Source organism: Podarcis vaucheri (assembly GCF_965113315.1).
Source record: "Podarcis vaucheri genome assembly, chromosome: 5".
Classification (NCBI taxonomy): Eukaryota; Metazoa; Chordata; class Lepidosauria; order Squamata; family Lacertidae; genus Podarcis; species Podarcis vaucheri.
The window spans coordinates 17,059,353-17,071,170 of record NC_138763.1 but is presented as its reverse complement, the minus strand read 5'-3'; positions in this window follow the sequence as shown (position 1 = coordinate 17,071,170).

Genomic DNA, 11,818 nt, shown 5'->3' with positions numbered 1-11,818 from the left:
CATTAGCATCCTCTGCATTCTTGATTTGCAGACAAGTGGGACTTGCCTCGGAGTAAGCACACTTAGAGTCAGGTGCATTGGCAGCTAATCTAAGCACTTGCATGGGCCTAGGTTTCATTGAAATCAGTGGAATTGATTTTTGAGCCATTTTCATCGGATCTAGCTGTAAAAGTGGGAGAGACCCAGGGTCGGGGGTTTTCACTTGTAGCAGCGACCAGCTCGGCAAAAGCGCGAGATCAAAAGCCGAGGGACGCTTGCTAGGAAAGCCCAAGTTTTCTACATTCTTTCCTGAGCGACCTTTGTTGTTTGCTAGCATGGAGACGGCCAAGCGCGCTTCCTAACCCTCAAAGAGGCCGTGGAATATGGGAATGGTGCGAAATATACATTACTAAAATCCCTGAGAGGTGTTGCTTTTTAAAAAATTGAGAACAGGTGGTCTTGCGGGGGGGAAACGAGAGTTCTTTTTTTTTAAAAGTAATAATCCCCTTCTCATAAAAAGGAAAAAAATGCATTGGAATTGAAGCCTATTTGTGTACATTAAAAAAAAAAAAATCTAAAGGGAGAAAATTAAATGAATTGGCAACTCCCTCTAAAGCGTATTAATTTGAAGTGAAACAAATAGGTCGAGAATAACTCGACCAACGGGGGTTGGTGAGAGGTTGAACTAAGTAAAACCTACATATACAGGGGCAGTCTACCTCCGAATAGCAACAACGGGAGGGCTACTGCCTTTAAGCAGGTGAGAGGTGAGTTTCTCAGCGGCATATGGCCTGGCTGCTTTTGAAAAGAGTCTGCTGGGCGTGATCTGTCGAAATATGTTAAAGACCACAGCAGGAAAGACGCAAAAAGCATTGGAAAGGGATCCCCTACAAAGGGAATTATTGGGGGGGGGCTGTTCTAGGTAGACCGAGGGTCCCTTTGGTGGTCCGCCCAAGTTCTAGCCTGAGCTGACCTGCGAGGAAAATATTTCCGTTTGGAAAGGCTGGACTTCGTGTCATAATTAACTTTACAATGCAAGTTTTTGTGCTGATGTCAAATACTACCCGCCCTAACTTCCAGAACAGAGTTTATTTATTTATTTATTTATTTATTGGTTGTTGTTTTTAAAGAGCTAGATGAGACAGAAATCTACACACCGATTCAGTTAGGGTAAAAAGAGAGGGAGGAAAGGGAGAGGGCATGGTCTCCATCTCGGAAGAAATGGGTGGCGACTAAGGTGAGGAGGAGCAAGGAAACAGTTAACTGTGCCCCTCCCTGGCACATCAAAATGCACCTTCTGCTTATGTCTCTCCCCCCCCCCGCCATTTTTTCATTTTTCATTTTTTTTATATGCAAGGGATGCCATTGCCACCTTTCAGATTCTGCGAGCGGGGCTCGCGTGCCTTTTAACAGCCCAGGGCAGGATGGAGAGAGAGTCAAACAGGTGAGATGTTTCTCTCCATTTCTGCCCTACCAGGATTCCTGGAGCTGCTTCACCTGTTGAATGTGCAGCTCTTAAAGGGACAGGAGGCCAGCCGAAGAGGAGGAGGGGCGGCGACGGAGGCGGAGAGGATGGCCGTCTTTCTTCTGCCTGAGCCGCCACCTGTTGGCTTCCCCCGTCGCCTGTGTAAACGGAGGCAGACTTCCAGGATTATCACCTTGAAAGCCTCCTCTCGCAGCGCCTCTTCCGTTCGCCTCCCTTTCTCTCTCGCTCTCTCCAGGCCCGGGCAGACTTTTGGCTGGAGTCTGCTGCGTGGCCGAGAGAGTGGGGCAGGATCCGTCCACTGAAAGCCCCTCTCTCCTCGCTCTCCTGCGTGCTTTAGCTGCCCAAGCCCATGTTGTCCACCCGGAGGTCTCCTTTGTGGAGAGCGCTTGCCCGGAACGAACCTTATAGACTTCCAGCCTGCGGCGTTCCCGATGTTCCCAAGCGCTGCGCAATAACGCAGTCTGGTTTACGCACCCAGCAAAACGGGTGGCGGCTGGCGGGCGCGCGTTAGCGGATCGTGGGAGCCGGAGGCAGTCGGGCATAGTGGGCAGCGTCTTTGGTCTTGACCTAGGACACTCGGTGCTTACACGGGAGGCGGGGTGTGGGAGAGATCCGGGTTCAAAGCCCGGTTCAGGCACGAAGCTCACTTGGGCAAGTCGCTCCCGCGGCGCTCGAACAGACCTACCTCGCCGGGTTGTTGCGAGGATCAAAATGGGGAGGGGGAAAGGCGGGGTGGGCGGGCTCTCTGCCTTGAGCTTCTGGGAATCCAAGACTCGGATGAAAGGAGGGACATAGATTCAATAAAATAAAATTTATGCAGAGAGTCTGACACCTTCTTGGGTGCCCTTGGCAAACGGGCATTGCCTTTCTTTTGACCACGATAGCAAAAGGCTGCAATCTAAGTGCACTGACAGTCCTCACCCAGACGTAAGTCCCGTTCAGTTCAGTGGGCTTACTCGCAAGTAAATGTGCAGGATGGTGGGCAAACCCTGTAGTGGGCACCCTTCCTTACTTGGAAGTTAGACCGACTGAACTGGAGGGGGCATATTTCTGAGTAATCGTGCACAGGATCTGGCTTTTAGAACCCAATCCTAATCATTCTACTCAAGCTCCGTTGAGCTCAATGGGCTTTGCTGTCAGGCGAATTTTCTCACAAATTTAGCTTTCCTTTGTAGTATATGTCACTGAGACCAGTGGGACTTGCATTCTAGTAAACGTGGTTTGCCCCCGGTGCGGGGTTTTACTCTGCAGAAATGATTGCGAATATTCTTCCCCCTTAGGCATACTCCAGATACTGTACTTGGGAGTTTTTTAAAAATAAATATGAACATGTCCTCTTGGTTGTGTCCTTAACTATACAGCAACTACGTTTGCAACCGTTGCCGCGTGAGCTACCTAAGCCGACGCCGGCCGAGCCTCCTATTGTTCTGTCATATGGCACTTATGCACTTATCCACAGCGCTTTTCCTCGAATTTAAGCCCCACTGAATTCAGCTGAGGTTCATACCCGAGTAAGTGTTCACAGGAGTGCAGCACTGGGGCGTGATTTTCAATATATTTAATCCGGAGAGTAAATCCCATTCAATTCAATGGGACTTGTAGCGCCTGCAAGACTGGGTTCCTTAGCCCAAAGGGCAGTGCCCACCCAATATCAAGTACGGTATATACATTATACTTTTGCCTCACTGATTCGACTTCGTGTTTGAAGTTCCCATTGAAATCAATGGGGCGTGCACCTACTAACACCGAGAATGTTTTACTCAGCAAAAAAAGAAGAAAAACAAAACTCTCAATAAGACTTCCTTGCACGTGGAGCATAAGAAGGTAGCATAAGAAAGTTGGCAAAGGTGTCCTCCTTATACTCTCGGGTTTTCTGAACTACCCTTGTGAGCGTTACACTCTTCCCATTTCATAGATGAGGCAACTGAGGCTGGGAGAAAAGTCGCTCGCCGGGGGAGTTTCCGACTTGACAGAGGGGGCCACCTTGCAAAACGTCAAAGGAGGAGGTGGGAGGGGAGCGGGCCTTGAAAGTCCACCCACCTTCCTTTCTCTTCCCAATCCAAGATCAAAGGCGAGGGGAGGTTGGTGTGGCAGCGCATGCGACGCATTTGTAAAGCGTTTCTTCCGACGGACGAAACACCCAATGCAAGGGTTATATATATATATATATATATATATATATATATATATATATATATATATATATAAACTGTCTCAGCTAAATGCGCAAACCCTTGACCTTTCCCCTCGCCCACCCGCTTCCCGGTCCCCCGGGCAGTAAATTCGGGTCCATCTCCAGGCCCCCTGCGCCTGGTCACTTTCACCTGCTCCGAATCTCAAGCGATTTGCAAGCCAGGGAGCCCCAACCAGACGTCGGGGAACCCCTCCCTCTCCCCTGCGCGACTCTCCCTTTCGATTACAGAGCCATCAGGCGGACCGCTCCGGTCTGCATTTATTTCTCGCGCGCCAGAGCCCTATCCTGACGCCTCGAGAGATCCCCAAGCCCTGAGGAACGCGAGGAGGGCGCCGTCCAGGGCTTTTCTACCCATCCTTCCAATCTCACCGACCACGAATCCGTTTCCATGCCGCTTTTAGGGCAAGAGAGGCGGCGTGGGTTTTTCTGTTTGTTGTTTGCTTTTAAGAATAATATAATATACATATATGGCTTATGACGCTCCTTCTCAAACGTCCGAATTTGAGAGGGGTGGTAGGGCGGGTGCAAGGAAAGGATCGATGGCGGCGGTCATAAAGGCTGGGCGCGTTTATTGCCCGACCGAAGGAGACACCCCCCTCCCGCCTCCTGGCTTGTAAAATAAAAAAAAAATACTCCGCCACGTGGCTTAAAGAACGGTGCGCCGTCTCCGGCGTTATAATCCCAGGTTGTTGGAATTGCGGGCACTGGCATGCTTTTAAATGCCTGTTACAGGGAAATGGCCCGACGTCCAGAGTTTTCAATGCCTTCTGCTATGGAACAGGAAATTTTTCTTTTCCTCACATTGAACTTAATTGAACATGCCCCGCAGTCTGTTTGAAAAGCGCGGCGGAGAGAAAGCGAGAGAGAGAGCCGGTTCTTTTCTGCTCTTTCTTTCTTCCTTTCCTCCCCTTGATCATGGCGTTTGTAGCCCCCATTGTTTTTGTGCAATGAACTCTACCTGCTGCTATTCAATCTCGTATAGATATATATTCTCCTAGCTACCAACGCAGGGAGATTAATTTAATCGTTGTAAGGCAATTATTAGTACTGTTTACCCAATGCTTGATTTCAGGTTTTTGCTGTTAAGAAATTAAATCTCTCGCGGGCTGATCGCAGCTGATACTGGGAAGCTCCCCCCAGCCCGGGCAGAAAAGAAACTTTTTATTTTTTAAAAAAATGTTTTTATTATTAATATTAATATTAAAAGTCTCGGGACTCCCAGCATTCAGCCATGGGGCTCAATTAGGCAAAATGGAAACAATTTCCAGCCGTTGCAGCAACTCAGTCTCCTACAGATCGCTTTCAAAATACACACTTTTATTATGATATGCTGACCTCAGTGGCGTGAAGTGGCATTGGCTCGGGAGGGGTGGGTGGGAAGGAACTCTCCCGCCCCCAAGCCCCCTTGGGCTATAATTATTAGAAATTAATTGGGTTCAGGACCCTGGGTTGCATTGGGTAAATTAATAGCGTGTCTGGTTGCTTACAGTTGAATGTGCAGACCACAGGAGAGAGGGAGAGAGAGTCACAAATGGGCCATTCAGACAACACTTTCACCTCCCCCAGGCTCTGGGGTGGTTAAAAGATTTTTTTTTTAAGGTGGTATCTTTTTCCTTTACAAGACCCTCCTCTGTTTTAACTTTACTGATCTGCTTCAATGGGCGTAGAGGGCTGGTGAGGAAGCGGGGTATGAAATGGACCTTAGCTGGCTTTATTTACCTCTGATTTTTCTGCCTCTGCATTGTGGGCTTTTCTCTCTCTCTCTCTCTCCCCTCCCTCCCTCCCCCCTACTCTTTTCTCCTCCTTCTTCAGGGGGCTACTTAGGGGTTAAAATCAAAGCGAAGGCCCCTGTATAGTTGGAACTGTCGCGCTCAGAGTCAAAGTGGGAAAAGGGAGCCCTGGGCGAAAGGAAATTACTGCGAGCTTGCGTGACCTTTCCGAGAGGTAATCAATCAAGTGATCAACAGGGATATTTATCATTTCTCGATGGGGCTACTTTACAAATGCACAAGGAAGGGGTGGGGGGAACGAGAAAGGAGTGAGGCGGACGGGGGGGGGGCGAAAGAGAGAGAGAGAGACACGGGAAAGTTTGAATAAACCCCAGATGCCTAAAGACAAATATGGAGATTTTAATCAATGGGAGGAGGACTCCCCCTCCCTCCGTCCGCCGCCATCACCCACATCACTCTGGAAACTTTTGGAGTGCCAAAAACCTCCCGGAATATATGTTGAATCTCCTGCTCCTCCCACCCCGGGGAGCAAACCGGCCTGGTAAAGCCTATAAAAGGATGGAGGCGAGAATGCGATCGGCTGATTCCGCTTTCGCTTCAGACGTTATAAGGAAGGACCGGGGCAATGCGAAAAGATGCTGCCCTCTAAATACATGCATTTTTCAAAACAAACATATATTTATATACGGTATATTAAAGATCCAGGGGCACGATCCCCTCGATCTGAATGGGCAGCCAGGCCCTGGGTTCAAAAGAGCGCTTCGCACCCCGGGAGAAAGCGCGCGTGTGCAGGAAGGGGGTGGCCAGAAGCGCACGCTCCCCTCCTCCGGAAGCAGAGGCCATTAAACAGCCCGATCCTCCTGCCTGCTCAGATAGTACTCAGTGGGGCTTATTCCCAGGTAGACCAGAGAGCGCACGCTTCCCTCGGAGCCAAGCCCCTTTGAATGGAGCGGGACCTACTCCCGCGTAAACAGCGTGCTCCGCCATCCTGTGCGCGGTGCAGCGTCTCTCGAATTGTGGCTGGTTGGTGTGTGTTTGTTTTTAAGGTAAAGGTACCCCTGCCCGAACGGGCCAGTCTTGACAGACTGTGGGGTTTGTGCGCCCATCTCACATTTATTGGCCGGGGGCCAGCGCTGTCCGGGGACACTTCCGGGTCACGTGGCCAGCGTGACATCGCTGCTCTGGCGAGCCAGAGCCGCACACGGAACGCCGTTTACCTTCCCGCTGGTAAGCGGTACCTATTTATCTACTTGCACCCGGAGGTGCTTTCGAACTGCTAGGTGGGCAGGCGCTGGGACCGAACAGCGGGAGCGCACCCCGCCGCGGGGATTCGAACCGCCGACCTTTCGATCGGCAAGCCCTAGGCGTTGAGGCTTTAGCCCACAGCGCCACTCCCCAGTAAAGCCCGTGCCTGGGCTCGCGTGCACGTGCTTGACTTCGGCTGGATTGCGGCCTTCAACCTCTCCTCTCCCGCGGAGAGAGAGAGAGAGAGCTTTCATTTGTTCTTGGAGAGCATTGCCTAATCCGGGTTTTAGGCGTTCCTGCTTTCTTTCTCCGCCGCGTGTTTCGCCGGCGCCGAAACAACGCCTCCGGATTCGCACCCGCGGCCCTCCAGTCCCCGGGAAGCTGGTCACTCCCTGCCGTGCCAGCAGCGCCCCTTCGGCGGAAAGCGGCGCCTCGCCCCGCGCGGTCGCAGGGAAGCCAAACCCGCCAACTGCTTCTTCCTCCGGCTGCGCAAGAAGGGGCCTTCCTTGAAGCTGCCCGCCCTTCGCCTGGCTTCCTCTTCGCCCAGGGCCTTCCAATCCCGCCTCACCTTCGGGCGAGCCCCACGCCGCTTGTGGTGGCGCAGAATTCGGCGCCCCCTTCCCGGGGCTGATTTTAAAGGTGGAATGAAATAGATGGAGGCTCTGGCGAGGGCAGGTTCCCCCACAGCTTCCCTTGGGCTTCGCGCCAGGCAAATCAGGGGGAGGCTAGGCTTGCAGGCGCGCAATGGTGCCCGAGGTTGGTTTCCTCAACGGCATAGGAGCCAACTCCCCCAATAAAATCTTTGAGGGTACGCCCCCCCCAAAGTTGATGGGCACTGCCATTCAAACGATGCATCATGTGATCAGTTTGCAGGCCGGGGCTTACCTGGGCCACCCCAATATTTTATTCAAGTTGGCACACACACCCCACAGTCAAGTTGCACGTGGTCCCTGCACGACGCCTGCTCCCGAGTAAGTGCGCGCAGGTTTTACACCTTCGATTCGTACACGTGGCTCGCCGCGTAACAGAAGACGGCCGACGGTCGAGATGTTTCTGCTGGACCTTTGGCGAGTCTTGGGCCCAAGGAGAGGGCGATAGTTAAAAGGGTAAAAGGCGGATCCAGCTGATTTTAAACGGATCCTCATGAATTCATATGATTTTTTTTCATGCAAATTAAATAAAACCACCCTGATACTGTAGACCATGTTTTACTCTGTAGGCAGCATCCAAAAAACCATGCATCCACTGTTTCGTGGGGCCGCAGTGGCGCAAAAACATTGTTAAAAAACACGGATCCGTTAAAAGCGCCTCCATAGGCTCTCTCTTACAAGACAGCTTTTCCTGGATCTCGTTTAAAACAAAAACAAAAAAAGCAGGGGCACTTACTCCCAAGTAACAGTACTTATATTCTGGCCTTGTCTGCTCTAATTGTTCGAGGTGGGGGGGGAATACCTCCGATCGCGATGGTGATTTAGGAATCTCGCCTCCCCCCCCCCCCTCTTTAAGGCGAATGAATAAATCTCGGGCTAAATTATTATGAGAAACGCCCTGTGTACGATTTGCGGCCAAAATTCAATCAACTGGATATCAGTGCGGGAGAGATTTCAGCTCGTGCTTTAACTCTTCCCCTGGAAGTATAAGAAGCTGAAAAGACCATCCAGAGACCTGGGTTCTTCCCGTGTGTGTGTGTAGACAGAGCGAGAGAGAGATTTCGGGAGCCTCTGTATAATTCGAAGGAAAATAGAGCCCTTCTGATTCGCGGCGCTCGGGATCTGCGCATCCTAGATAGCGAGAAGAGAAGCTCGTCCTGTCTGCCCGCCGTGGGAATGATGCCTCGTTGCCAAGTCTGCAATGGATCCCGCCAGATGCGGTTGCGTGGCCCGACTTATTTTCCTTTCCTTTTGCAAGAAACAGAACCGTCTCGACTTCACACGCTACTGGTTGAGCGCAAACGGGTTGGTCTGCGCTGCCCCCTCCCGGCCACAACGCGGAACTGCAGGTGGAGGGATGGCAGAAGCGTGAGACTTGGCGAGGGACAGTCTCTCGCCAGGAAGGGTGTGATTTCTACCCTGTTCCGGTGGCTCTTTCCAGAATGTAATTTCTAAAATGTGTGATGCTGGAGGCTTCCTAGGGTGGGGGCCAGATGTGTGCGCATTCACAGACGTTATCTTATTTACATTTGCTTCTCGGGTGCTAAAAGGAGGTTTGGAGACAAGATGGGTGTCTGGACTAATCCTGATTTGTGGCTCTGATAAACCCAACAGTGTCTTTGCATTGTCCCTGCCATGTTTTTCGTCTTAGGAACTGTCTTTTATGTATACAGGGGGAATGGGGGCACATTTCACACATTTTCACACCAGTGCTTTAATTCACACTTAATTTGTGCCAGGGGCATTGCAAAATAAACCAAAAATGGAGAGTGGGGCAACCCAACTAGTTACTATGTCAGAACATTTTCTCTAAAGGATAATATCGCTGGGGCTTTTGTTTTCTTCAGAATTTTTTTTTACAAAGGCAGAGGGACGGAGTTTAAAAAGCGATGTGTGTTGCAGTGCATTGGCATTTATGCACCGCTTTCCCTACGCTTCATGTCAAAAGACACTGGAGAGCAATAAATTGAACTCCTTTCCTGATGAAATTCAGTGTTAAGCACATGATAGAAGCTAGACCTGTCCTCTACCCCGTGTTATGAACGTGGTGTGATGCACAGGGCATTTGTGTCAAGTATTCTGCAAAGGTTATTTCTCCCGAGCCCAAATGATGGTGACGTTCACTCTTGGAGCACATTTAAGAATCTATATTAAGCCAAAGAATTGATGCTTTTGAATTATGGTGCTGGAGGAGACTCTTGAGAGTCCCATGGACTGCAAGAAGATCAAAACTATCCATTCTGAAGGAAATCAGCCCTGAGTGCTCACTGGAAGGACAGATCGTGAAGCTGAGGCTCCAATACTTTGGCCAACTCATGAGAAGAGAAGTCTCCCTGGAAAAGACCCTGATGTTGGGAAAGATTGAGGGCACAAGGAGAAGGGGACGACAAAGGACGAGATGGTTGGACAGTGTTTTCAAAGCTAGGGACATGAGTTTGACCAAACTGCGGGAGGCAGTGGAAGACAGGAGTGACTGGCGTTCTCTGGTCTATGGGGTCACGAAGAATCGGACACGACTAAACGACAACAAATTAAGCCTATCAGTCCACCATGCTCACCTGTTAACCTCTTGAGTTTGTCTACAAAGCGATGTAAGTCCCAAAGGTCCCTGGGAAGTGGGATCGGCTGCTATACCAGTCTGGAACTTGTAGCTCTGTGAGGGAAATAGGGGTCTCCTAACAATTCTCAGCACCCTTGAAAGACTACCCTTCCCAGGATTCATTGTGAGAAGGCATGGCTCTTTAAAGTGGTATGATACTTCTTGAAGTGCACAGTGTATATGGGGCCTTTGGTCTAATTCCTTAAAAAAACAAAACATCCCATGTAAGTCTCCAGCTATCACCACATCTTGAGGCAGTGAGTTCCATAGTTTACTTTTATGTCTCTGAATAAGAATGTTCCAGGTTTAGTTTCTGACATCTCCTGTTAAGATGATTGAGTAGCAAGTAACCGGAGTGTTTGCCAGGCATTTGCAAGACATGGTTTCTAGGGACACAGGTGGCGCTGTGGGTTAAATCACAGAGCCTAGGACTTGCCGATCAGAAGGTCGGCAGTTCGAATCCCCACAACCGGGTGAGCTCCTGCTGCTCGGTCCCTGCTTCTGCCAACCTAGCAGTTCAAAAGCACGTCCAAGTGCAAGTAGATAAATAGGTACCGCTCCGGCGGGAAAGTAAACAGCATTTCCGTGCGCTGCTCTGGTTCGCCAGAAGTGGCTTAGTCATGCTGGCCACATGATCCAGAAGCTGTACGCCGGCTCCCTCAGCCAATAAGGTGAGATGAGCGCTGCAACCCCAGAGTCGGTCACGACTGGACCTAATGGTCAGGGGTCCCTTTACCTTTACCTAAGACATGGTTTAGGGGGGCTTCACATCAAACTGCAGGCCTCAAACCATGCGAGCTGGTTAGGGTTAGGTGACTAACAGTTTCTCTTTCATTTCTCCAGTATTAAATTCATTTTTCCATATTTCCACTTCAGTTTGCATTAACAACAAAAATCCTCATGAAAATTCAGCAGCATTTTACCGCAAAATTCTCCTGACATACACAATTTTGTAGTATTAAATTCATTTTTCCATATTTCCACTTCAGTTTGCATTAACAACAAAAATCCTCATGAAAATTCAGCAGCATTTTACCGCAAAATTCTCCTGACATACACAATTTTGTTTGCAATTCTGCCAAATACAGGGAGTTTTGCAACGCAGTTTTTCATAATGTAACACATTTCTCCATGTTATTTTCACTAATATATACACGTACACTTTCTCTTAGTATCGGCGCCAGATTTAGGGTGTTTCCCCCATACAGGTTGCCAAGTCAAGGGGGAGCAAAATTGAGGCGATCCATAATTGAGAAGATGCATTAGGGAGCACCATATTATGAAAGATGGTCAGAGTCTGCCTCTGCTAGTATATGCATTTTGTACACATTAGTTGACTAGAAAAGACTACTGAAAATTCAGAGGACATGCAAATTACAACAGTTGTCCGTGTTTCAGTCCTTATTGTTTCAGAAAGTGTGACTTGGCGTAGGTTTGCATTTAAATGTGAACCAAGTTGAATTTCTCCCCCATTGCTACTTATGTCCTTAAACTCATCTGGAAGCCAAATAATGTCTCTGACCAGAATGCCCGTTTGAGAATATCACTATTACAGGCCAAGTAATAGCTTGGTGTATTGCAGTCCACCAGGCATTACACCTATACCTACAACTTCCATCATCCCCAGCCATTGGCCATGCTTGCTTCAACTGGTAGCAGTTGTAGTTAAGCAACATCTGTAGGGCTGAAGGTCCAGGGGCGAATGAAGGCGTCATGACACCCGGGGCGGGCGTTGCTACATAAGGCACATGTGTGGTGTCGCTATGTACGATGCATGTGCTGTACGAAGCCTCCGTTCGATCCTCCGTTTGTGGCTGTAGCGGCGACGGAGGGATCCTGGCACCGTCTGTACAGCGCTGGAGTGCCGCCGCCGGCAAACTGCTAAGTACAATGCATGTGCGGCGTCACTACGTACAGCGCATGCATGCGATGCTG